This window comes from Sycon ciliatum, chromosome 7 (assembly GCF_964019385.1).
Source record: "Sycon ciliatum chromosome 7, ocSycCili1.1, whole genome shotgun sequence".
In the NCBI taxonomy this organism is placed as follows: Eukaryota; Metazoa; Porifera; class Calcarea; order Leucosolenida; family Sycettidae; genus Sycon; species Sycon ciliatum.
Genome location: NC_088649.1, coordinates 13,323,429 through 13,350,954, shown reverse-complemented (window position 1 = coordinate 13,350,954; position 27,526 = coordinate 13,323,429). Strand labels below are relative to the sequence as shown.

The 27,526-nt window shown below is 45.2% G+C and overlaps 1 long non-coding RNA gene across 2 annotated transcripts in view; it reads right to left on the bottom strand.

The window, feature by feature from the left end:
* Nucleotides 1-4,251: 4,251 nt before the first annotated feature.
* LOC135820714 (uncharacterized) overlaps nucleotides 4,252-27,526 on the bottom strand; it is a 283,499-nt gene continuing 260,224 nt past the window's right edge. For both annotated transcript variants that reach the window (XR_010554184.1, XR_010554185.1), the window contains exon 3: nucleotides 4,252-4,309. This is a non-coding gene — a long non-coding RNA (uncharacterized LOC135820714). The remainder of the gene's footprint in view (nucleotides 4,310-27,526) is intronic.

Below are 27,526 nucleotides of genomic sequence, written 5' to 3'. Positions count from 1 at the left end.
GTTTTGAGACTTAGAACGAAGCGATATCTCAAATTTGATGGAATTGTTACCTGTCAAATGCGTGGGCGAGCAGGCCAGCTGACTGGTTATGCATGAGCATGCATTGATTTTTCATGGTTCACGTGCAGAAAACTAAGTTGCCGCGATCCAAGTGCAGCTAACAGCCGTGGGTAGTATGGTAATATTATTTTAGAAGAAGTTATTTTCATGCTGCAACCTCCTTTGGACATACCAGACAGTCTGTGCTTGGAAAGGTACATGTATCATTACATGTATGTCATGTAGCCTTCAGACCTAGCACATTGATATACAAGTAGTGTACATGACTGTACATGTCAGGCAGCGAGGTTTCATAACAACCTCGACCATGAAACTGGCACATGAATAATGTGAAAGCAGGCATTCAAACAAGGCACAGTAAACACTCACACACGTGCGTGCGCACGCACATAAACACCAGATCAACATTGCGAACCCACACATGCGGGCACGAGCACGCGCGCGCACACACACACACATGCGTACACACACACACACTCATACACCTGCCCAACGCTGAAGCGAGGATAGCGAACAAACTACGTTATACATACATGTAGCAACTTGTGCTCGGATTACACCTTTCAACAGCTTGCACACACACACACACACACACACACGCGCGCGCATGCGCGCACGTACACACACACGCGCGCGTGCGCGCGCGAGTACACATACACACACGCGCGCGCGCACGCACGTGCACACACACACACGCGCGTGCGCGTGAGTATACACACACACACGCGCGTGCGCGCACGCGCGTACACACAAACGCATGTACTTGCGCATAGGAAAGGATTCAAAATAATCAACCATAGGCATTTACCCAATACACACCTGAGTGTGCACATCTTAGTTGTGGCATCCCCATTTTTACAAAACTAGGATTTAGAAGTTCGTCCCTGGTTCAGAACACAAGCTTCTGGTCAGCGTTTTCCTTACACCATCAGCGCAGTACAGTGGTTGACACGAACCTCATTCCTACAGGGACAGTAGCCCAAGTTCAGCAGCTCTGAGATGCGTCGTCCACTGAGCTCAGGATACTTAAGGATCCACAGAAAGTTTCAAACGGCACTCGTGCGACTGGAGCTGCAAGTGGGTCCACTTACCAGCGAGTGGGCAGCCACTTCACGCTCCACAGGTAGTCCATGCTAAATTCCAGTACAAGTACTAGTATCACTACGTTCGACATCGATGTCTTCACTGACTTCAGCCTGCTTTTCTCACCCTTCTTCGTCAGTAATATATTTGTTCTTCGTGGCCACCACGTACCCCTTCAACAAAGTTTTCACAAAAAATCAAGCAGCGTAGGAATTAACTGCCTTTGTTTTGCATTAGCCATGGCCAGTGATTCTTTCCAGCGTAGAAACAGCCACGGCTACAGGAACACTGCAACGAGTAAAACTACATCCTGGAACAACAGCGAGCACAGAGAAATCAAACAAATTCTTTCTGAACAACAGTTTGTTTCCGCATGGAACACGACATTTTTTGAATCTCGCGGCAAAAAACAGATTTCGGAGGTGCCCTTTTTACACTGCGCTGCGCAACTGTTCGGAGCCTCCTTAATTTGTGAATTTTTGACGACTTGCGTCAATACTCATACTCAGAGATACGTTGAAAGTGACACGTGGGCACAAATGGTCAAGAAGCGACAATTTCTCCCCTTTCTGCCCGTTCGAAGCTCAACAACTGACCATCGCCACCCTGATCTTGTTGTATAGCAGGACATAGGAAAGAGCACCAAGAAAAATTCCACATTTGAATAAACACTTCGCCCAGGGCTGCTCAAAGCTGAAATCAACTTATCTCGAAGTTTTGGGCCTTTTTGCCCGTGATTCTTCACTTTGCGACTAAACTATTCACAGGAGTGCCAAATTTTCGGCGTCACTGAATGTGGTTGCCAGCGGCCCACAAGCAAACCAAAACGATCAAATCAATGGGACCACTCATATCACAGCTGGGTCATGTTATAGAGAGGTACGTTGAAAGTGACACGTGGGCAGAAATGGTCAAAAAGCGACAATTTCTCACCTTTCTGCCCGTTCGAAACTCAAGAACTGACCATCGCCACCCTAATCTTGTTGTATAGCTGGACATAGGGTAGTGCACCAAGAAAAATTTCCACATTTCAATAAACACTTCGCCCAGGGCTGCTCAAAGCAGAAATCAACCTATCTCGAAGTTTTGAGCCTTTTTGCCCATGATTCTTCACTTTGCGACTAAACTATTCACAGCAGTGCCAAATATCAGGCGTCACTGAATGCGGGTGCCAGCGGCCTACAAGCCAACCAAAAATCATATCAATGCGACCACTCACATCACAGCTGGGTCACGTTATAGAGAGGTACGTTGAAAGTGACACGTGGGCACAAATGGTCAAAAAGCGACAATTTCTCACCTTTCTGCCCGTTCGAAGCTCAAGAACTGACCGTCGCCACCCCAATCTTGATTCTTCACTTTGCAACTAGACTATTCACCTCAGTGGCAAATATCAGGCGTCACTGAATGCGGGTGCCAGCGGCCTACAAGCCAACCAAAAATCAAATGAATGTGACCACGCACAGCACAGCTGGGTCATGTTATAGAGACGTACGTTGAAAGTGACACGTGGGCACAAATGGTCAAGAAGCGACAATTTCTCACCTTTCTGCCTGTTCGAAGATCTGGAACTGACCATCGCCACCCTGATCTTGTTGTATAGCTGGACATAGGGAAGTGCAGCAAGACAAAATTCCACATTTCAATAAACACGCCGCCCAGGGTTGCTCAAAGCTGAAATCAACCTATCTCAAAGTGTTGGGCCTTTTTGCCCGTGATTCTTCACTTTGCGACTAGACTATTCACCTCAGTGCCAAATATCAGGCGTCACTGAATGCGGGTGCCAGCGGCCTACAAGCCAACCAAAAATCAAATGAATGTGACCACGCACAGCACAGCTGGGTCATGTTATAGAGAGGTACGTTGAAAGTGACACGTGGGCACAAATGGTCAAGAAGCGACAATTTCTCACCTTTCTGCCCGTTCGAAGATCAGGAACTGACCATCGCCACCCTGATCTTGTTGTATAGCTGGACATAGGGAAGTGCAGGAAGACAAAATTCCACATTTCAATAAACACTTCGCCCAGGGTTGCTCAAAGCTGTAATCAACTTATCTCAAAGTTTTGGGCCTTTTTGCCCGTGATTCTTCCCTTTGTGACTAAAATATTCCCAGGAGTGCCAGATATCAGGCGTCACTGAATGCGGGTGCCAGCGGCTTACAAGCAAACCAAAAATCAAATCAATGCGACCACTCACATCACAGCTGGGTCATGTTATAGAGAGGTACGTCGAAAGTGACACATGGGCGCAAATGGTCAAAAAGCGACAATTTCTCACCTTTCTGCCCGTTCGAAGCTCAAGAACTGAGTTATAGAGAGGTCCGTCGAAAGTGACACATGGGCGCAAATGGTCAAAAAGCGACAATTTCTCACGTTTCTGCCCATTCGAAGCTCAAGAACTGACCGTCGCCACCCCGATCTTGTTGTATAGCTGGACATAGGGAAGTGCACCAAGACAAAATTCCACATTTCAATAAACACTTCGCCCAGGGCTGCTCAAAGCTGAAATCAACCTATGTCGAAGTTTTGGGCCTTTTTGCCCGTGATTCTTCACTTTGCGACTAGACTATTCACCTCAGTGCCAAATGTTCGACGTCACTGAATGCGGGTGCCAGCGGCCTACAAGCCAACCAAAAATCAAATCAATGTGACCACTCACAGCACAGCTGTGTCATGTTATAGAGAGGTACGTCGAAAGTGACACAAGGGCACAAATGGTCAAAAAGCGACAATTTCTCACCTTTCTGCCCGTTCGAAGCTCAAGAACTGACCGTTGCCACCCCGATCTTGTTGTATAGCTGGACATAGGGAAGTGCACCAAGACAAAATTCCACATTTGAATAAACACTTCGCCCAGGGCTGCTCAAAGCTGAAATCAAACTATCTCGAAGTTTTGGGCCTTTTTGCCCGTGATTCTTCACTTTGCGACTAGACTATTCGCCTCAGTGCCAAATTTTCGCCGTCACTGAATGCGGGTGCCAGCGGCCTACAAGCCAACCAAAAATCAAATCAATGGAACCACTCACATCACAGCTGGGTCATGTTATAAAGAGGTACGTTGAAATTGAAAGGTGAGTACAAATGGTCAAAATCCGACATTTTCTCACCTTTATGCCCGTTCGCAGCTCAGAAAATGACAATGACCATCCTCATCTTGTTGTGTAGCTGGACATAGACAAGGGCACCCACAAAAAGACTCACATTTCTCTAAAGAACTCGCCCACGGCTGCTGAAAGCTGAATAATAACCTATCACCAAGTTCGGGGCTTTTTACCCTTGCATCTTCACTTTGCGACTAAACTATTCACAGCAGTGCCAAATTTTCTCAGTCACTGAATGTGGGTGCCTGCGCCCTACAACCAAACCAAAAATCAAACCAATGCGACTACTGACATTACAGCTGGATCATGTCGTAGAGAGGTACGTTGAAATTGAAAGGTGAGCACAAATGGTCAAAATCCGACATTTTCTAACCTTTATTCCCGTCTGCAGCTCAGAAAATGACAATGACCATCCTCATCTCGTTTTGTAGCTGGACATAGACAAGGGTACCCAGAAAAAGACCCACATTTCTCTTAAGAACTCGCCCACGGCTGCTGAAAGCTGAATAATAACCTATCACCAAATTCGCGGCTTTTTACCCGTGAATCTTCACTTTGTGACTAAACTATTCACAGCAGTGCCAAATTTTCTGGGTCACTGAATGTGGGTGCCTGCGCCCTGAAAGAAACCAAAAATCAAACCAATGCGACTACTGACAATACAGCCAGATCATGTCATAGAGGTACGTTGAAATTGAAAGGTGAGCACAAATGGTCAAAATCCGACATTTTCTAACCTTTATGCCCGTTCGCAGCTCAGAAAATGACAATGACCATCCTCATCTCGTTGTGTAGCTGGACATAGACAAGGGCACCCAGAAAAAGACCCACATTTCTCTAAAGAACTCGCCCACGGCTGCTGAAAGCTGAATAATAACCTATCTCCAAGTTTGGGGCTTTTTACCCGTGAATCTTCACTTTGAGACTAAACTATTCACAGCAGTGCCAAATTTTCTGGGTCACTGAATGTGGGTGCCTGCGCCCTACAAGCAAACCAAAAATCAAACCTACGTTGAAATTGAAAGGTGAGCACAAATGGTCAAAATCCGATTTGTGCTCAAGTTTCAATTTCAACGTACCTCTCTATAAAATGACCCAGCTGTAATGTCAATAGTCGCATTGGTTTGGTTTTTGGTTTGCTTGTACGGCGCAGGCACCCACATTCAGTGACCCAGAAAATTTGGCACTGCTGTGAATAGTTTAGTCGCAAAGTGAAGATTCACGGGTAAAAAGCCCCAAACTTGGAGATAGGTTATTATTCAGCTTTCAGCAGCCGTGGGCGAGTTTTGTTTAGAGATATGCGGGTCTTTTCTTGTGTGCCCTTGTCTATGTCCAGCTACACAACGAGATGAGGATGGTCATTGTCATTTTCTGAGCTGCGAACGAACATAAAGGTTAGAAAATGTCGGATTTTGACCATTTGTGCTCCCATTTCAATTTCAACGAACCTCTCTATAAAATGACCCAGCTGTAATGTCAGTAGTCGCAATGGTTTGATTTTTGGTTTGCTTGTAGGGCGCAGGCACCCACATTCAGTGACCCAGAAAATTTGGCACTGCTGTGAATAGTTTAGTCGCAAAGTGAAGATTCACGGGTAAAAAGCCCCCAACTTGGAGATAGGTTATTATTCAGCTTTCAGCAGCCGTGGGCGAGCTCTTTAGAGAAATGTGGGTCTTTTTCTGGGCGCCCTTGTCTATCTCCAGCTACACAACGAGATGAGGATGGTCATTGTCGTTTTCTGAGCTGCGAACGGGCAGAAAGGTGAGAAAATGTCGGATTTTGACCATTTGTGCTCGCCTTTCAATTTCAACGTACCTCTCTATAACATGACCCAGCTGTAATGTCAGTAGTCGTATTTTTGTGATTTTTGGTTTGCTTGTAGGGCGCAGGCACGCACATTCATTGACCCAGAAAATTTGGCACTGCTGTGAATAGTTTAGTCGCAAAGTGAAGATTCACGGGTCAAAAGCCCCAAACTTGGAGATAGGGTATTATTCAGCTTTCAGCAGCCGTGGGCGAGTTCTTTAGAGAAATGTGGGTCTTTTTCTGGGTGCCCTTGTCTATGTCCAGCTACACAACGAGATGAGGATGGTCATTGTCATTTTCTGAGCTGCGAACGGGCAGAAAGGTGAGAACATGTCGGATTTTGACCATTTGTGGTCACCTTTCAATTTCAACGTACCTCTCTATAACATGACCCAGCTGTAATGTCAGTAGTCGCATTTTTTTGATTTTTGGTTTGCTTGTAGGGCGCAGGCACCCACATTCAGTGACCCAGAAAATTTGGCACTGCTGTGAATAGTTTAGTCGCAAAGTGAAGATTCACGGGTCAAAAGCCCCAAACTTGGAGATAGGGTATTATTCAGCTTTCAGCAGCCGTGGGCGAGTTCTTTAGAGAAATGTGGGTCTTTTTCTGGGTGCCCTTGTCTATGTCCAGCTACACAACGAGATGAGGATGGTCATTGTCATTTTCTGAGCTGCGAACGGGCAGAAAGATGAGAAATGTCGGATTTTGACCATTTGTGCTCACCTTTCAATTTCAACGTACCTCTCTATAACATGAGCCAGCTGTAATGTCAGTAGTCGCATATGTTTGATTTTTGGTTTGCTTGTAGGGCGCAGGCACCCACATTCAGTGACCCAGAAAATTTGGCACTGCTGTGAATAGTTTAGTCGCAAAGTGGAGATTCACGGGTAAAAAGCCCCAAACTTGGAGATAGGTTATTATTCAGCTTTCAGCAGCCGTGGGCGAGTTCTTTAGAGAAATGTGGGTCTTTTTCTGGGTGCCCTTGTCTATGTCCAGCTACACAACGAGATGCGGATGGGCATTGTCATTTTCTGAGCTGCGAACGGGCATAAAGGTTAGAAAATGTCGGATTTTGACCATTTGTGCTCGCCTTTCAATTTCAACGTACCTCTCTATAAAATGACCCAGCTGTAATGTCAGTAGTCACATTGGTTTGATTTTTTGTTTGCTTGTAGGGCGCAGGCACCCACATTCAGTGACCGAGAAAATTTGGCACTGCTGTGAATAGTTTAGTCGCAAAGTGAAGATTCACGGGTGAAAATCCCCAAACTTGGAGATAGGTTATTATTGAGCTTTCAGCAGCCGTGGGCGAGTTCTTTAGAGAAATGTGGGTCTTTTTCTGGGTGCCCTTGTCTATGTCCAGCTACACAACGAGATGAGGATGGTCATTGTCATTTTCTGAGCTGCGAACGGGCAGAAAGCCGAGAAAATGTCGGATTTTGACCATTTGTGCTCACCTTTCAATTTCAACGTACCTCTCTATAACATGAGCCAGCTGTAATGTCAGTAGTCGCATATGTTTGATTTTTGGTTTGCTTGTAGGGCGCAGGCACCCACATTCAGTGACCCAGAAATTTGGCACTGCTGTGAATAGTTTAGTCGCAAAGTGAAGATTCACGGGTAAAAAGCCCCAAACTTGGAGATAGGTTATTATTCAGCTTTCAGCAGCCGTGGGCGAGTTCTTTAGAGAAATGTGGGTCTTTTTCTGGGTGCCCTTGTCTATGTCCAGCTACACAACGAGATGAGGATGGTCATTGTCATTTTCTGAGCTGCGAACGGGCAGAAAGGTGAGAAAATGTCGGATTTTGACCATTTGTGCTCACCTTTCAATTACCACGTACCTCTCTATAACATGAGCCAGCTGTAATGTCAGTAGTCGCATATGTTTGATTTTTGGTTTGCTTGTAGGGCGCAGGCACCCACATTCAGTGACCGAGAAAATTTGGCACTGCTGTGAATAGTTTAGTCGCAAAGTGAAGATTCACGGGTAAAAAGCCCCAAACTTGGAGATAGGTTATTATTCAGCTTTCAGCAGCCGTGGGCGAGCTCTTTAGAGAAATGTGGGTCTTTTTCTGGGCGCCCTTGTCTATCTCCAGCTACACAACGATATGAGGATGGTCATTGTCGTTTTCTGAGCTGCGAACGGGCAGAAAGGTGAGAAAATGTCGGATTTTGACCATTTGTGGTCACCTTTCAATTTCAACGTACCTCTCTATAACATGACCCAGCTGTAATGTCAGTAGTCGCATTTTTTTGATTTTTGGTTTGCTTGTAGGGCGCAGGCACGCACATTCAGTGACCCAGAAAATTTGGCACTGCTGTGAATAGTTTAGTCGCAAAGTGAAGATTCACGGGTCAAAAGCCCCAAACTTGGAGATAGGGTATTATTCAGCTTTCAGCAGCCGTGGGCGAGTTCTTTAGAGAAATGTGGGTCTTTTTCTGGGTGCCCTTGTCTATGTCCAGCTACACAACGAGATGAGGATGGTCATTGTCATTTTCTGAGCTGCGAACGGGCAGAAAGGTGAGAAAATGTCGGATTTTGACCATTTGTGGTCACCTTTCAATTTCAACGTACCTCTCTATAACATGACCCAGCTGTAATGTCAGTAGTCGCATTTGTTTGATTTTTGGTTTGCTTGTAGGGCGCAGGCACGCACATTCAGTGACCCAGAAAATTTGGCACTGCTGTGAATAGTTTAGTCGCAAAGTGAAGATTCACGGGTCAAAAGCCCCAAACTTGGAGATAGGGTATTATTCAGCTTTCAGCAGCCGTGGGCGAGTTCTTTAGAGAAATGTGGGTCTTTTTCTGGGTGCCCTTGTCTATGTCCAGCTACACAACGAGATGAGGATGGTCATTGTCATTTTCTGAGCTGCGAACGGGCAGAAAGGTGAGAAAATGTCGGATTTTGACCATTTGTGGTCACCTTTCAATTTCAACGTACCTCTCTATAACATGAGCCAGCTGTAATGTCAGTAGTCGCATATGTTTGATTTTTGGTTTGCTTGTAGGGCGCAGGCACCCACATTCAGTGACCCAGAAAATTTGGCACTGCTGTGAATAGTTTAGTCGCAAAGTGGAGATTCACGGGTAAAAAGCCCCAAACTTGGAGATAGGTTATTATTCAGCTTTCAGCAGCCGTGGGCGAGTTCTTTAGAGAAATGTGGGTCTTTTTCTGGGTGCCTTTGTCTATGTCCAGCTACACAACGAGATGCGGATGGGCATTGTCATTTTCTGAGCTGCGAACGGGCAGAAAGGTGAGAAAATGTCGGATTTTGACCATTTGTGCTCACCTTTCAATTTCAACGTACCTCTCTATAACATGACCCAGCTGTAATGTCAGTAGTCGCATATGTTTGATTTTTGGTTTGCTTGTAGGGCGCAGGCACACACATTCAGTGACCCAGAAAATTTGGCACTGCTGTGAATAGTTTAGTCGCAAAGTGAAGATTCACGGGTAAAAAGCCCCAAACTTGGAGATAGGTTATTATTCAGCTTTCAGCAGCCGTGGGCGAGTTCTTTAGAGAAATGTGGGTCTTTTTCTGGGTGCCCTTGTCTATGTCCAGCTACACAACGAGATGCGGATGGGCATTGTCATTTTCTGAGCTGCGAACGGGCCGAAAGGTGAGAAAATGTCGGATTTTGACCATTTGTGGTCACCTTTCAATTTCAACGTACCTCTCTATAACATGACCCAGCTGTAATGTCAGTAGTCACATTTGTTTGATTTTTGGTTTGCTTGTAGGGCGCAGGCACCCACATTCATTGATCCAGAAAATTTGGCACTGCTGTGAATAGTTTAGTCGCAAAGTGAAGATTCACGGGTAAAAAGCCCCAAACTTGGAGATAGGTTATTATTCAGCTTTCAGCAGCCGTGGGCGAGTTCTTTAGAGAAATGTGGGTCTTTTTCTGGGTGCCCTTGTCTATGTCCAGCTACACAACGAGATGAGGATGGTTATTGTCATTTTCTGAGCTGCGAACGGGCAGAAAGGTGAGAAAATGTCGGATTTTGACCATTTGTGCTCACCTTTCAATTTCAACGTAGCTCTCTATAACATGACCCAGCTGTAATGTCAGTAGTCGCATTTGTTCGATTTTTGGTTTGCTTGTAGGGCGCAGGCACCCACATTCAGTGACCCAGAAATTTGGCACTGCTGTGAATAGTTTAGTCGCAAAGTGAAGATTCACGGGTAAAAAGCCCCAAACTTGGAGATAGGTTATTATTCAGCTTTCAGCAGCCGTGGGCGAGCTCTTTAGAGAAATGTGGGTCTTTTTCTGGGCGCCCTTGTCTATCTCCAGCTACACAACGATATGAGGATGGTCATTGTCGTTTTCTGAGCTGCGAACGGGCAGAAAGGTGAGAAAATGTCGGATTTTGACCATTTGTGGTCACCTTTCAATTTCAACGTACCTCTCTATAACATGACCCAGCTGTAATGTCAGTAGTCGCATTTTTTTGATTTTTGGTTTGCTTGTAGGGCGCAGGCACGCACATTCAGTGACCCAGAAAATTTGGCACTGCTGTGAATAGTTTAGTCGCAAAGTGAAGATTCACGGGTCAAAAGCCCCAAACTTGGAGATAGGGTATTATTCAGCTTTCAGCAGCCGTGGGCGAGTTCTTTAGAGAAATGTGGGTCTTTTTCTGGGTGCCCTTGTCTATGTCCAGCTACACAACGAGATGAGGATGGTCATTGTCATTTTCTGAGCTGCGAACGGGCAGAAAGGTGAGAAAATGTCGGATTTTGACCATTTGTGGTCACCTTTCAATTTCAACGTACCTCTCTATAACATGACCCAGCTGTAATGTCAGTAGTCGCATTTGTTTGATTTTTGGTTTGCTTGTAGGGCGCAGGCACGCACATTCAGTGACCCAGAAAATTTGGCACTGCTGTGAATAGTTTAGTCGCAAAGTGAAGATTCACGGGTCAAAAGCCCCAAACTTGGAGATAGGGTATTATTCAGCTTTCAGCAGCCGTGGGCGAGTTCTTTAGAGAAATGTGGGTCTTTTTCTGGGTGCCCTTGTCTATGTCCAGCTACACAACGAGATGAGGATGGTCATTGTCATTTTCTGAGCTGCGAACGGGCAGAAAGGTGAGAAAATGTCGGATTTTGACCATTTGTGGTCACCTTTCAATTTCAACGTACCTCTCTATAACATGAGCCAGCTGTAATGTCAGTAGTCGCATATGTTTGATTTTTGGTTTGCTTGTAGGGCGCAGGCACCCACATTCAGTGACCCAGAAAATTTGGCACTGCTGTGAATAGTTTAGTCGCAAAGTGGAGATTCACGGGTAAAAAGCCCCAAACTTGGAGATAGGTTATTATTCAGCTTTCAGCAGCCGTGGGCGAGTTCTTTAGAGAAATGTGGGTCTTTTTCTGGGTGCCTTTGTCTATGTCCAGCTACACAACGAGATGCGGATGGGCATTGTCATTTTCTGAGCTGCGAACGGGCAGAAAGGTGAGAAAATGTCGGATTTTGACCATTTGTGCTCACCTTTCAATTTCAACGTACCTCTCTATAACATGACCCAGCTGTAATGTCAGTAGTCGCATATGTTTGATTTTTGGTTTGCTTGTAGGGCGCAGGCACACACATTCAGTGACGGAGAAAATTTGGCACTGCTGTGAATAGTTTAGTCGCAAAGTGAAGATTCACGGGTAAAAAGCCCCAAACTTGGAGATAGGTTATTATTCAGCTTTCAGCAGCCGTGGGCGAGTTCTTTCGAGAAATGTGGGTCTTTTTCTGGGTGCCCTTGTCTATGTCCAGCTACACAACGAGATGCGGATGGGCATTGTCATTTTCTGAGCTGCGAACGGGCCGAAAGGTGAGAAAATGTCGGATTTTGACCATTTGTGCTCACCTTTCAATTTCAACGTAGCTCTCTATAACATGACCCAGCTGTAATGTAAGTAGTCGCATTTGTTTGATTTTTGGTTTGCTTGTAGGGCGCAGGCACCCACATTCAGTGACCCAGAAAATTTGGCACTGCTGTGAATAGTTTAGTCGCAAAGTGAAGATTCACGGGTAAAAAGCCCCAAACTTGGAGATAGGTTATTATTCAGCTTTCAGCAGCCGTGGGCGAGTTCTTTAGAGAAATGTGGGTCTTTTTCTGGGTGCCCTTGTCTATGTCCAGCTACACAACGAGATGAGGATGGTCATTGTCATTTTCTGAGCTGCGAACGGGCAGAAAGGTGAGAAAATGTCGGATTTTGACCATTTGTGCTCACCTTTCAATTTCAACGTACCTCTCTATACCATGACCCAGCTGTAATGTCAGTAGTCGCATATGTTTGATTTTTGGTTTGCTTGTAGGGCGCAGGCACCCACATTCAGTGACGGAGAAAATTTGGCACTGCTGTGAATAGTTTAGTCGCAAAGTGAAGATTCACGGGTAAAAAGCCCCAAACTTGGAGATAGGTTATTATTCAGCTTTCAGCAGCCGTGGGCGAGTTCTTTAGAGAAATGTGGGTCTTTTTCTGGGTGCCCTTGTCTATGTCCAGCTATACAACGAGATGAGGATGGGCATTGTCATTTTCTGAGCTGCGAACGGGCCGAAAGGTGAGAAAATGTCGGATTTTGACCATTTGTGGTCACCTTTCAATTTCAACGTACCTCTCTATAATATGACCCAGCTGTAATGTCAGTAGTCACATTTGTTTGATTTTTGGTTTGCTTGTAGGGCGCAGGCACCCACATTCATTGATCCAGAAAATTTGGCACTGCTGTGAATAGTTTAGTCGCAAAGTGAAGATTCACGGGTAAAAAGCCCCAAACTTGGAGATAGGTTATTATTCAGCTTTCAGCAGCCGTGGGCGAGTTCTTTCGAGAAATGTGGGTCTTTTTCTGGGTGCCCTTGTCTATGTCCAGCTACACAACGAGATGCGGATGGGCATTGTCATTTTCTGAGCTGCGAACGGGCCGAAAGGTGAGAAAATGTCGGATTTTGACCATTTGTGCTCACCTTTCAATTTCAACGTAGCTCTCTATAACATGACCCAGCTGTAATGTCAGTAGTCGCATTTGTTCGATTTTTGGTTTGCTTGTAGGGCGCAGGCACCCACATTCAGTGACCCAGAAAATTTGGCACTGCTGTGAATAGTTTAGTCGCAAAGTGAAGATTCACGGGTAAAAAGCCCCAAACTTGGAGATAGGTTATTATTCAGCTTTCAGCAGCCGTGGGCGAGTTCTTTAGAGAAATGTGGGTCTTTTTCTGGGTGCCCTTGTCTATGTCCAGCTACACAACGAGATGAGGATGGTCATTGTCATTTTCTGAGCTGCGAACGGGCAGAAAGGTGAGAACATGTCGGATTTTGACCATTTGTGGTCACCTTTCAATTTCAACGTACCTCTCTATAACATGACCCAGCTGTAATGTCAGTAGTCGCATTTGTTTGATTTTTGGTTTGCTTGTAGGGCGCAGGCACCCACATTCAGTGACCCAGAAAATTTGGCACTGCTGTGAATAGTTTAGTCGCAAAGTGAAGATTCACGGGTAAAAAGCCCCAAACTTGGAGATAGGTTATTATTCAGCTTTCAGCAGCCGTGGGCGAGTTCTTTAGAGAAATGTGGGTCTTTTTCTGGGTGCCCTTGTCTATGTCCAGCTACACAACGAGATGAGGATGGTCATTGTCATTTTCTGAGCTGCGAACGGGCAGAAAGGTGAGAAAATGTCGGATTTTGACCATTTGTGCTCACCTTTCAATTTCAACGTACCTCTCTATACCATGACCCAGCTGTAATGTCAGTAGTCGCATATGTTTGATTTTTGGTTTGCTTGTAGGGCGCAGGCACCCACATTCAGTGACGGAGAAAATTTGGCACTGCTGTGAATAGTTTAGTCGCAAAGTGAAGATTCACGGGTAAAAAGCCCCAAACTTGGAGATAGGTTATTATTCAGCTTTCAGCAGCCGTGGGCGAGTTCTTTAGAGAAATGTGGGTCTTTTTCTGGGTGCCCTTGTCTATGTCCAGCTACACAACGAGATGAGGATGGGCATTGTCATTTTCTGAGCTGCGAACGGGCCGAAAGGTGAGAAAATGTCGGATTTTGACCATTTGTGGTCACCTTTCAATTTCAACGTACCTCTCTATAATATGACCCAGCTGTAATGTCAGTAGTCACATTTGTTTGATTTTTGGTTTGCTTGTAGGGCGCAGGCACCCACATTCATTGATCCAGAAAATTTGGCACTGCTGTGAATAGTTTAGTCGCAAAGTGAAGATTCACGGGTAAAAAGCCCCAAACTTGGAGATAGGTTATTATTCAGCTTTCAGCAGCCGTGGGCGAGTTCTTTAGAGAAATGTGGGTCTTTTTCTGGGTGCCCTTGTCTATGTCCAGCTACACAACGAGATGAGGATGGTTATTGTCATTTTCTGAGCTGCGAACGGGCAGAAAGGTGAGAAAATGTCGGATTTTGACCATTTGTGCTCACCTTTCAATTTCAACGTAGCTCTCTATAACATGACCCAGCTGTAATGTCAGTAGTCGCATTTGTTCGATTTTTGGTTTGCTTGTAGGGCGCAGGCACCCACATTCAGTGACCCAGAAAATTTGGCACTGCTGTGAATAGTTTAGTCGCAAAGTGAAGATTCACGGGTAAAAAGCCCCAAACTTGGAGATAGGTTATTATTCAGCTTTCAGCAGCCGTGGGCGAGTTCTTTAGAGAAATGTGGGTCTTTTTCTGGGTGCCCTTGTCTATGTCCAGCTACACAACGAGATGAGGATGGTCATTGTCATTTTCTGAGCTGCGAACGGGCAGAAAGGTGAGAACATGTCGGATTTTGACCATTTGTGGTCACCTTTCAATTTCAACGTACCTCTCTATAACATGACCCAGCTGTAATGTCAGTAGTCGCATTTGTTTGATTTTTGGTTTGCTTGTAGGGCGCAGGCACCCACATTCAGTGACCCAGAAAATTTGGCACTGCTGTGAATAGTTTAGTCGCAAAGTGAAGATTCACGGGTAAAAAGCCCCAAACTTGGAGATAGGTTATTATTCAGCTTTCAGCAGCCGTGGGCGAGTTCTTTAGAGAAATGTGGGTCTTTTTCTGGGTGCCCTTGTCTATGTCCAGCTACACAACAAGATGAGGATGGTCATTGTCATTTTCTGAGCTGCGAACGGGCAGAAAGGTGAGAAAATGTCGGATTTTGACCATTTGTGCTCACCTTTCAATTTCAACGTACCTCTCTATACCATGACCCAGCTGTAATGTCAGTAGTCGCATATGTTTGATTTTTGGTTTGCTTGTAGGGCGCAGGCACCCACATTCAGTGACCCAGAAAATTTGGCACTGCTGTGAATAGTTTAGTCGCAAAGTGAAGATTCACGGGTAAAAAGCCCCAAACTTGGAGATAGGTTATTATTCAACTTTCAGCAGCCGTGGGCGAGTTCTTTAGAGAAATGTGGGTCTTTTTCTGGGTGCCCTTGTCTATGTCCAGCTACACAACGAGATGAGGATGGGCATTGTCATTTTCTGAGCTGCGAACGGGCAGAAAGGTGGGAAAATGTCGGATTTTGACCATTTGTGCTCACCTTTCAATTTCAACGTACCTCTCTATAACATGACCCAGCTGTAATGTCATTAGTCGCATTTGTTTGATTTTTGGTTTGCTTGTAGGGCGCAGGCACCCACATTCAGTGACCCAGAAAATTTGGCACTGCTGTGAATAGTTTAGTCGCAAAGTGAAGATTCACGGGTAAAAAGCCCCAAACTTGGAGATAGGGTATTATTCAGCTTTCAGCAGCCGTGGGCGAGTTCTTTAGAGAAATGTGGGTCTTTTTCTGGGTGCCCTTGTCTATGTCCAGCTACACAACGAGATGAGGATGGGCATTGTCATTTTCTGAGCTGCGAACGGGCAGAAAGGTGGGAAAATGTCGGATTTTGACCATTTGTGCTCACCTTTCAATTTCAACGTACCTCTCTATAACATGACCCAGCTGTAATGTCAGTAGTCGCATTTGTTTGATTTTTGGTTTGCTTGTAGGGCGCAGGCACCCACATTCAGTGACCCAGAAAATTTGGCACTGCTGTGAATAGTTTAGTCGCAAAGTGAAGATTCACGGGTAAAAAGCCCCAAACTTGGAGATAGGGTATTATTCAGCTTTCAGCAGCCGTGGGCGAGTTCTTTAGAGAAATGTGGGTCTTTTTCTGGGTGCCCTTGTCTATGTCCAGCTACACAACGAGATGAGGATGGTCATTGTCATTTTCTGAGCTGCGAACGGGCAGAAAGATGAGAAAATGTCGGATTTTGACCATTTGTGCTCACCTTTCAATTTCAACGTACCTCTCTATAACATGAGCCAGCTGTAATGTCAGTAGTCGCATATGGTTGATTTTTGGTTTGCTTGCAGGGCGCAGGCACCCACATTCAGTGACCCAGAAAATTTGGCACTGCTGTGAATAGTTTAGTCGCAAAGTGAAGATTCACGGGTAAAAAGCCCCAAACTTGGAGATAGGTTATTATTCAGCTTTCAGCAGCCGTGGGCGAGCTCTTTAGAGAAATGTGGGTCTTTTTCTGGGTGCCCTTGTCTATGTCCAGCTACACAACGAGATGAGGATGGGCATTGTCATTTTCTGAGCTGCGAACGGGCAGAAAGGTGAGAAAATGTCGGATTTTGACCAGTTGTGCTCACCTTTCAATTTCAACGTACCTCTCTATAACATGAGCCAGCTCTAATGTCAGTAGTCGCATATGTTTGATTTTTGGTTTGCTTGTAGGGCGCAGGCACCCACATTCAGTGACCCAGAAAATTTGGCACTGCTGTGAATAGTTTAGTCGCAAAGTGAAGATTCACGGGTAAAAAGCCCCAAACTTGGAGATAGGTTATTATTCAGCTTTCAGCAGCCGTGGGCGAGTTCTTTAGAGAAATGTGGGTCTTTTTCTGGGTGCCCTTGTCTATGTCCAGCTACACAACGAGATGGGGATGGGCATTGTCATTTTCTGAGCTGCGAACGGGCAGAAAGGTGAGAAAATGTCGGATTTTGACCATTTGTGCTCACCTTTCAATTTCAACGTACCTCTCTCTAACATGACCCAGCTGTAATGTCAGTAGTCACATTTGTTTGATTTTTGGTTTGCTTGTAGGGCGCAGGCACCCACATTCATTGACCCAGAAAATTTGGCACTGCTGTGAATAGTTTAGTCGCAAAGTGAAGATTCACGGGTAAAAAGCCCCAAACTTGGAGATAGGTTATTATTCAGCTTTCAGCAGCCGTGGGCGAGTTCTTTAGAGAAATGTGGGTCTTTTTCTGGGTGCCCTTGTCTATGTCCAGCTACACAACGAGATGAGGATGGTCATTGTCATTTTCTGAGCTGCGAACGGGCAGAAAGGTGAGAAAATGTCGGATTTTGACCATTTGTGCTCACCTTTCAATTTCAACGTACCTCTCTATACCATGACCCAGCTGTAATGTCAGTAGTCGCATATGTTTGATTTTTGGTTTGCTTGTAGGGCGCTGGCACCCACATTCAGTGACTCAGAAAATTTGGCACTGCTGTGAATAGTTTAGTCGCAAAGTGAAGATTCACGGGTAAAAAGCCCCAAACTTGGAGATAGGTTATTATTCAGCTTTCAGCAGCCGTGGGCGAGTTCTTTAGAGAAATGTGGGTCTTTTTCTGGGTGCCCTTGTCTATGTCCAGCTACACAACGAGATGAGCATGGTCATTGTCATTTTCTGAGCTGCGAACGGGCAGAAAGGTGAGAAAATGTCGGATTTTGACCATTTGTGCTCACCTTTCAATTTCAACGTACCTCTCTATAACATGACCCAGCTGTAATGTCAGTAGTCGCATTTGTTTGATTTTTGGTTTGCTTGTAGGGCGCAGGCACCCACATTCAGTGACCCAGAAAATTTGGCACTGCTGTGAATAGTTTAGTCGCAAAGTGAAGATTCACGGGTAAAAAGCCCCAAACTTGGAGATAGGGTATTATTCAGCTTTCAGCAGCCGTGGGCGAGTTCTTTAGAGAAATGTGGGTCTTTTTCTGGGTGCCCTTGTCTATGTCCAGCTACACAACGAGATGAGGATGGTCATTGTCATTTTCTGAGCTGCGAACGGGCATAAAGGTGAGAAAATGTCGGATTTTGACCATTTGTGCTCACCTTTCAATTTCAACGTACCTCTCTATAACATGACCCAGCTGTAATGTCAGTAGTCGCATATGTTTGATTTTTGGTTTGCTTGTAGGGCGCAGGCACCCACATTCAGTGACCCAGAAAATTTGGCACTGCTGTGAATAGTTTAGTCGCAAAGTGAAGATTCACGGGTAAAAAGCCCCAAACTTGGAGATAGGTTATTATTCAGCTTTCAGCAGCCATGGGCGAGCTCTTTAGAGAAATGTGGGTCTTTTTCTGGGTGCTCTTGTCTATGTCCAGCTACACAACGAGATGAGGATGGTCATTGTCATTTTCTGAGCTGCGAACGGGCAGAAAGGTGGGAAAATGTCGGATTTTGACCATTTGTGCCCACCTTTCAATTTCAGCGTACCTCTCTATAACATGACCCAGCTGTAATGTCAGTAGTCGCATTTGTTTGATTTTTGGTTTGCTTGTAGGGCGCAGGCACCCACATTCAGTGACCCAGACAATTTGGCACTGCTGTGAATAGTTTAGTCGCAAAGTGAAGATTCACGGGTAAAAAGCCCCAAACTTGGAGATAGGGTATTATTCAGCTTTCAGCAGCCGTGGGCGAGTTCTTTAGAGAAATGTGGGTCTTTTTCTGGGTGCCCTTGTCTATGTCCAGCTACACAACGAGATGAGGATGGTCATTGTCATTTTCTGAGCTGCGAACGGGCAGAAAGATGAGAAAATGTCGGATTTTGACCATTTGTGCTCACCTTTCAATTTCAACGTACCTCTCTATAACATGAGCCAGCTGTAATGTCAGTAGTCGCATATGTTTGATTTTTGGTTTGCTTGTAGGGCGCAGGCACCCATGTTCAGTGACCCAGAAAATTTGGCACTGCTGTGAATAGTTTAGTCGCAAAGTGAAGATTCACTGGTAAAAAGCCCCAAACTTGGAGATAGCTTATTATTCAGCTTTCAGCAGCCATGGGCGAGCTCTTTAGAGAAATGTGGGTCTTTTTCTGGGTGCTCTTGTCTATATCCAGCTACACAACGAGATGAGGATGGTCATTGTCATTTTCTGAGCTGCGAACGGGCAGAAAGGTGGGAAAATGTCGGATTTTGACCATTTGTGCTCACCTTTCAATTTCAGCGTACCTCTCTATAACATGACCCAGCTGTAATGTCAGTATTCGCATATGTTTGATTTTTGGTTTGCTTGTAGGGCGCAGGCACCCACATTCAGTGACCGAGACAATTTGGCACTGCTGTGAATAGTTTAGTCGCAAAGTGAAGATTCACGGGTAAAAAGCCCCAAACTTGGAGATAGGGTATTATTCAGCTTTCAGCAGCCGTGGGCGAGTTCTTTAGAGAAATGTGGGTCTTTTTCTGGGTGCCCTTGTCTATGTCCAGCTACACAACGAGATGAGGATGGTCATTGTCATTTTCTGAGCTGCGAACGGGCAGAAAGATGAGAAATGTCGGATTTTGACCATTTGTGCTCACCTTTCAATTTCAACGTACCTCTCTATAACATGAGCCAGCTGTAATGTCAGTAGTCGCATATGTTTGATTTTTGGTTTGCTTGTAGGGCGCAGGCACCCACATTCAGTGACCCAGAAAATTTGGCACTGCTGTGAATAGTTTAGTCGCAAAGTGAAGATTCACGGGTAAAAAGCCCCAAACTTGGAGATAGGTTATTATTCAGCTTTCAGCAGCCGTGGGCGAGCTCTTTAGAGAAATGTGGGTCTTTTTGTGGGTTCCCTTGTCTATGTCCAGCTACACAACGAGATGAGGATGGTCATTGTCATTTTCTGAGCTGCGAACGGGCAGAAAGGTGAGAAAATGTCGGATTTTGACCATTTGTGCTCACCTTTCAATTTCAACGTACCTCTCTATAACATGAGCCAGCTGTAATGTCAGTAGTCGCATATTTTTGATTTTTGGTTTGCTTGTAGGGCGCAGGCACCCACATTCAGTGACCCAGAAAATTTGGCACTGCTGTGAATAGTTTAGTCGCAAAGTGAAGATTCACGGGTAAAAAGCCCCAAACTTGGAGATAGGTTATTATTCAGCTTTCAGCAGCCGTGGGCGAGTTCTTTAGAGAAATGTGGGTCTTTTTCTGGGTGCCCTTGTCTATGTCCAGCTACACAACGAGATGAGGATGGTCATTGTCATTTTCTGAGCTGCAAACGGGCAGAAAGGTGGGAAAATGTCGGATTTTGACCATTTGTGCTCACCTTTCAATTTCAGCGTACCTCTCTATAACATGACCCAGCTGTAATGTCAGTAGTCGCATTTGTTTGATTTTTGGTTTGCTTGTAGGGCGCAGGCACCCACATTCAGTGACCCAGACAATTTGGCACTGCTGTGAATAGTTTAGTCGCAAAGTGAAGATTCACGGGTAAAAAGCCCCAAACTTGGAGATAGGGTATTATTCAGCTTTCAGCAGCCGTGGGCGAGTTCTTTAGAGAAATGTGGGTCTTTTTCTGGGTGCCCTTGTCTATGTCCAGCTACACAACGAGATGAGGATGGTCATTGTCATTTTCTGAGCTGCGAACGGGCAGAAAGATGAGAAATGTCGGATTTTGACCATTTGTGCTCACCTTTCAATTTCAACGTACCTCTCTATAACATGAGCCAGCTGTAATGTCAGTAGTCGCATATGTTTGATTTTTGGTTTGCTTGTAGGGCGCAGGCACCCACATTCAGTGACCCAGAAAATTTGGCACTGCTGTGAATAGTTTAGTCGCAAAGTGAAGATTCACGGGTAAAAAGCCCCAAACTTGGAGATAGGTTATTATTCAGCTTTCAGCAGCCGTGGGCGAGCTCTTTAGAGAAATGTGGGTCTTTTTGTGGGTGCCCTTGTCTATGTCCAGCTACACAACGAGATGAGGATGGTCATTGTCATTTTCTGAGCTGCGAACGGGCAGAAAGGTGAGAAAATGTCGGATTTTGACCATTTGTGCTCACCTTTCAATTTCAACGTACCTCTCTATAACATGAGCCAGCTGTAATGTCAGTAGTCGCATATTTTTGATTTTTGGTTTGCTTGTAGGGCGCAGGCACCCACATTCAATGACCCAGAAAATTTGGCACTGCTGTGAATAGTTTAGTCGCAAAGTGAAGATTCACGGGTAAAAAGCCCCAAACTTGGAGATAGGTTATTATTCAGCTTTCAGCAGCCGTGGGCGAGTTCTTTAGAGAAATGTGGGTCTTTTTCTGGGTGCCCTTGTCTATGTCCAGCTACACAACGAGATGAGGATGGGCATTGTCATTTTCTGAGCTGCGAACGGGCAGAAAGGTGAGAAAATATCGGATTTTGACCATTTGTGCTCACCTTTCAATTTCAACGTACCTCTCTATAACATGAGCCAGCTGTAATGTCAGTAGTCGCATATGTTTGATTTTTGGTTTGCTTGTAGGGCGCAGGCACCCACATTCAGTGACCCAGAAAATTTGGCACTGCTGTGAATAGTTTAGTCGCAAAGTGAAGATTCACGGGTCAAAAGCCCCAAACTTGGAGATAGGTTATTATTCAGCTTTCAGCAGCCGTGGGCGAGCTCTTTAGAGAAATGTGGGTCTTTTTCTGGGTGCCCTTGTCTATGTCCAGCTACACAACGAGATGAGGATGGTCATTGTCATTTTCTGAGCTGCGAACGGGCAGAAAGGTGAGAAAATGTCGGATTTTGACCATTTGTGCTCACCTTTCAATTTCAACGTACCTCTCTATAACATGACCCAGCTGTAATGTCAGTAGTCGCATTTGTTTGATTTTTGGTTTGCTTGTAGGGCGCAGGCACCCACATTCAGTGACCCAGAAAATTTGGCACTGCTGTGAATAGTTTAGTCGCAAAGTGAAGATTCACGGGTAAAAAGCCCCAAACTTGGAGATAGGTTATTATTCAGCTTTCAGCAGCCGTGGGCGAGTTCTTTAGAGAAATGTGGGTCTTTTTCTGGGTGCCCTTGTCTATGTCCAGCTACACAACGAGATGAGGATGGTCATTGTCATTTTCTGAGCTGCGAACGGGCAGAAAGGTGAGAAAATGTCGGATTTTGACCATTTGTGCTCACCTTTCAATTTCAACGTACCTCTCTATAACATGACCCAGCTGTAATGTCATTAGTCGCATATGTTTGATTTTTGGTTTGCTTGTAGGGCGCAGGCACCCACATTCAGTGACCCAGAAAATTTGGCACTGCTGTGAATAGTTTAGTCGCAAAGTGAAGATTCACGGGTAAAAAGCCCCAAACTTGGAGATAGGGTATTATTCAGCTTTTAGCAGCCGTGGGCGAGTTCTTTAGAGAAATGTGGGTCTTTTTCTGGGTGCCCTTGTCTATGTCCAGCTACACAACGAGATGAGGATGGTCATTGTCATTTTCTGAGCTGCGAACGGGCAGAAAGGTGAGAAAATGTCGGATCTTGACCATTTGTGCTCACCTTTCAATTTCAACGTACCTCTCTATAACATGACCCAGCTGTAATGTCAGTAGTCGCATTTGTTTGATTTTTGGTTTGCTTGTAGGGCGCAGGCACCCACATTCAGTGACCCAGAAAATTTGGCACTGCTGTGAATAGTTTAGTCGCAAAGTGAAGATTCACGGGTAAAAAGCCCCAAACTTGGAGATAGGTTATTATTCAGCTTTCAGCAGCCGTGGGCGAGTTCTTTAGAGAAATGTGGGTCTTTTTCTGGGTGCCCTTGTCTATGTCCAGCTACACAACGAGATGAGGATGGTCATTGTCATTTTCTGAGCTGCAAACGGGCAGAAAGGTGGGAAAATGTCGGATTTTGACCATTTGTGCTCACCTTTCAATTTCAGCGTACCTCTCTATAACATGACCCAGCTGTAATGTCAGTAGTCGCATTTGTTTGATTTTTGGTTTGCTTGTAGGGCGCAGGCACCCACATTCAGTGACCCAGAAAATTTGGCACTGCTGTGAATAGTTTAGTCGCAAAGTGAAGATTCACGGGTCAAAAGCCCCAAACTTGGAGATAGGTTATTATTCAGCTTTCAGCAGCCGTGGGCGAGTTCTTTAGAGAAATGTGGGTCTTTTTCTGGGTGCCCTTGTCTATGTCCAGCTACACAACGAGATGAGGATGGTCATTGTCATTTTCTGAGCTGCGAACGGGCAGAAAGGTGAGAAAATGTCGGATTTTGACCATTTGTGCTCACCTTTCAATTTCAACGTACCTCTCTATAACATGACCCAGCTGTAATGTCAGTAGTCGCATTTGTTTGATTTTTGGTTTGCTTGTAGGGCGCAGGCACCCACATTCAGTGACCCAGAAAATTTGGCACTGCTGTGAATAGTTTAGTCGCAAAGTGAAGATTCACGGGTAAAAAGCCCCAAACTTGGAGATAGGTTATTATTCAGCTTTCAGCAGCCGTGGGCGAGTTCTTTAGAGAAATGTGGGTCTTTTTCTGGGTGCCCTTGTCTATGTCCAGCTACACAACGAGATGAGGATGGTCATTGTCATTTTCTGAGCTGCGAACGGGCAGAAAGGTGAGAAAATGTCGGATTTTGACCATTTGTGCTCACCTTTCAATTTCAACGTACCTCTCTATAACATGACCCAGCTGTAATGTCATTAGTCGCATATGTTTGATTTTTGGTTTGCTTGTAGGGCGCAGGCACCCACATTCAGTGACCCAGAAAATTTGGCACTGCTGTGAATAGTTTAGTCGCAAAGTGAAGATTCACGGGTAAAAAGCCCCAAACTTGGAGATAGCTTATTATTCAGCTTTCAGCAGCCATGGGCGAGCTCTTTAGAGAAATGTGGGTCTTTTTCTGGGTGCTCTTGTCTATGTCCAGCTACACAACGAGATGAGGATGGTCATTGTCATTTTCTGAGCTGCGAACGGGCAGAAAGGTGAGAAAATGTCGGATCTTGACCATTTGTGCTCACCTTTCAATTTCAACGTACCTCTCTATAACATGACCCAGCTGTAATGTCAGTAGTCGCATTTGTTTGATTTTTGGTTTGCTTGTAGGGCGCAGGCACCCACATTCAGTGACCCAGAAAATTTGGCACTGCTGTGAATAGTTTAGTCGCAAAGTGAAGATTCACGGGTAAAAAGCCCCAAACTTGGAGATAGGTTATTATTCAGCTTTCAGCAGCCGTGGGCGAGCTCTTTAGAGAAATGTGGGTCTTTTTCTGGGTGCCCTTGTCTATGTCCAGCTACACAACGAGATGAGGATGGTCATTGTCATTTTCTGAGCTGCGAACGGGCAGAAAGGTGAGAAAATGTCGGATTTTGACCATTTGTGCTCACCTTTCAATTTCAACGTACCTCTCTATAACATGACCCAGCTGTAATGTCAGTAGTCGCATTGGTTTGATTTTTGGTTTGCTTGTAGAACGGAGGCACCCACATTCAGTCACCCAGAAAATTTGGCACTGCTGTGAATAGTTTAGTCGCAAAGTGAAGATTCACGGGTAAAAAGCCCCAAACTTGGAGATAGGGTATTATTTAGCTTTCAGCAGCCGTGGGCGAGTTCTTTAGAGAAATGTGGGTCTTTTTCTGGGTGCCCTTGTCTATGTCCAGCTACACAACGAGATGAGGATGGTCATTGTCATTTTCTGAGCTGCGAACGGGCAGAAAGGTGAGAAAATGTCGGATCTTGACCATTTGTGCTCACCTTTCAATTTCAACGTACCTCTCTCTAACATGACCCAGCTGTAATGTCAGTGGTCGCATTTGTTTGATTTTTGGTTTGCTTGTAGGGCGCAGGCACCCACATTCAGTGACCCAGAAAATTTGGCACTGCTGTGAATAGTTTAGTCGCAAAGTGAAGATTCACGGGTAAAAAGCCCCAAACTTGGAGATAGGTTATTATTCAACTTTCAGGAGCCGTGGGCGAGTTCTTTAGAGAAATGTGGGTCTTTTTCTGGGTGCCCTTGTCTATGTCCAGCTACACAACGAGATGAGGATGGTCATTGTCATTTTCTGAGCTGCGAACGGGCAGAAAGATGAGAAAATGTCGGATTTTGACCATTTGTGCTCACCTTTCAATTTCAACGTACCTCTCTATAACATGAGCCAGCTGTAATGTCAGTAGTCGCATATGTTTGATTTTTGGTTTGCTTGTAGGACGCAGGCACCCATATTCAGTGACCCAGAAAATTTGGCACTGCTGTGAATAGTTTAGTCGCAAAGTGAAGATTCACTGGTAAAAAGCCCCAAACTTGGAGATAGGTTATTATTCAGCTTTCAGCAGCCATGGGCGAGCTCTTTAGAGAAATGTGGGTCTTTTTCTGGGTGCTCTTGTCTATGTCCAGCTACACAACGAGATGAGGATGGTCATTGTCATTTTCTGAGCTGCGAACGGGCAGAAAGGTGGGAAAATGTCGGATTTTGACCATTTGTGCTCACCTTTCAATTTCAGCGTACCTCTCTATAACATGACCCAGCTGTAATGTCAGTAGTCGCATTTGTTTGATTTTTGGTTTGCTTGTAGGGCGCAGGCACCCACATTCAGTGACCCAGACAATTTGGCACTGCTGTGAATAGTTTAGTCGCAAAGTGAAGATTCACGGGTAAAAAGCCCCAAACTTGGAGATAGGGTATTATTCAGCTTTCAGCAGCCGTGGGCGAGTTCTTTAGAGAAATGTGGGTCTTTTTCTGGGTGCCCTTGTCTATGTCCAGCTACACAACGAGATGAGGATGGTCATTGTCATTTTCTGAGCTGCGAACGGGCAGAAAGATGAGAAATGTCGGATTTTGACCATTTGTGCTCACCTTTCAATTTCAACGTACCTCTCTATAACATGAGCCAGCTGTAATGTCAGTAGTCGCATATGTTTGATTTTTGGTTTGCTTGTAGGGCGCAGGCACCCACATTCAGTGACCCAGAAAATTTGGCACTGCTGTGAATAGTTTAGTCGCAAAGTGAAGATTCACGGGTAAAAAGCCCCAAACTTGGAGATAGGTTATTATTCAGCTTTCAGCAGCCGTGGGCGAGTTCTTTAGAGAAATGTGGGTCTTTTTCTGGGTGCCCTTGTCTATGTCCAGCTACACAACGAGATGAGGATGGGCATTGTCATTTTCTGAGCTGCGAACGGGCAGAAAGGTGAGAAAATGTCGGATTTTGACCATTTGTGCTCACCTTTCAATTTCAACGTACCTCTCTATAACATGAGCCAGCTGTAATGTCAGTAGTCGCATATGTTTGATTTTTGGTTTGCTTGTAGGGCGCAGGCACCCACATTCAGTGACCCAGACAATTTGGCACTGCTGTGAATAGTTTAGTCGCAAAGTGAAGATTCACGGGTCAAAAGCCCCAAACTTGGAGATAGGTTATTATTCAGCTTTCAGCAGCCGTGGGCGAGCTCTTTAGAGAAATGTGGGTCTTTTTCTGGGTGCCCTTGTCTATGTCCAGCTACACAACGAGATGAGGATGGTCATTGTCATTTTCTGAGCTGCGAACGGGCAGAAAGGTGAGAAAATGTCGGATTTTGACCATTTGTGCTCACCTTTCAATTTCAACGTACCTCTCTATAACATGACCCAGCTGTAATGTCAGTAGTCGCATTTGTTTGATTTTTGGTTTGCTTGTAGGGCGCAGGCACCCACATTCAGTGACCCAGAAAATTTGGCACTGCTGTGAATAGTTTAGTCGCAAAGTGAAGATTCACGGGTAAAAAGCCCCAAACTTGGAGATAGGTTATTATTCAGCTTTCAGCAGCCGTGGGCGAGTTCTTTAGAGAAATGTGGGTCTTTTTCTGGGTGCCCTTGTCTATGTCCAGCTACACAACGAGATGAGGATGGTCATTGTCATTTTCTGAGCTGCGAACGGGCAGAAAGGTGAGAAAATGTCGGATTTTGACCATTTGTGCTCACCTTTCAATTTCAACGTACCTCTCTATAACATGACCCAGCTGTAATGTCATTAGTCGCATATGTTTGATTTTTGGTTTGCTTGTAGGGCGCAGGCACCCACATTCACTGACCCAGAACATTTGGCACTGCTGTGAATAGTTTAGTCGCAAAGTGAAGATTCACGGGTAAAAAGCCCCAAACTTGGAGATAGGGTATTATTCAGCTTTTAGCAGCCGTGGGCGAGTTCTTTAGAGAAATGTGGGTCTTTTTCTGGGTGCCCTTGTCTATGTCCAGCTACACAACGAGATGAGGATGGTCATTGTCATTTTCTGAGCTGCGAACGGGCAGAAAGGTGAGAAAATGTCGGATCTTGACCATTTGTGCTCACCTTTCAATTTCAACGTACCTCTCTATAACATGACCCAGCTGTAATGTCAGTAGTCGCATTTGTTTGATTTTTGGTTTGCTTGTAGGGCGCAGGCACCCACATTCAGTGACCCAGAAAATTTGGCACTGCTGTGAATAGTTTAGTCGCAAAGTGAAGATTCACGGGTAAAAAGCCCCAAACTTGGAGATAGGTTATTATTCAGCT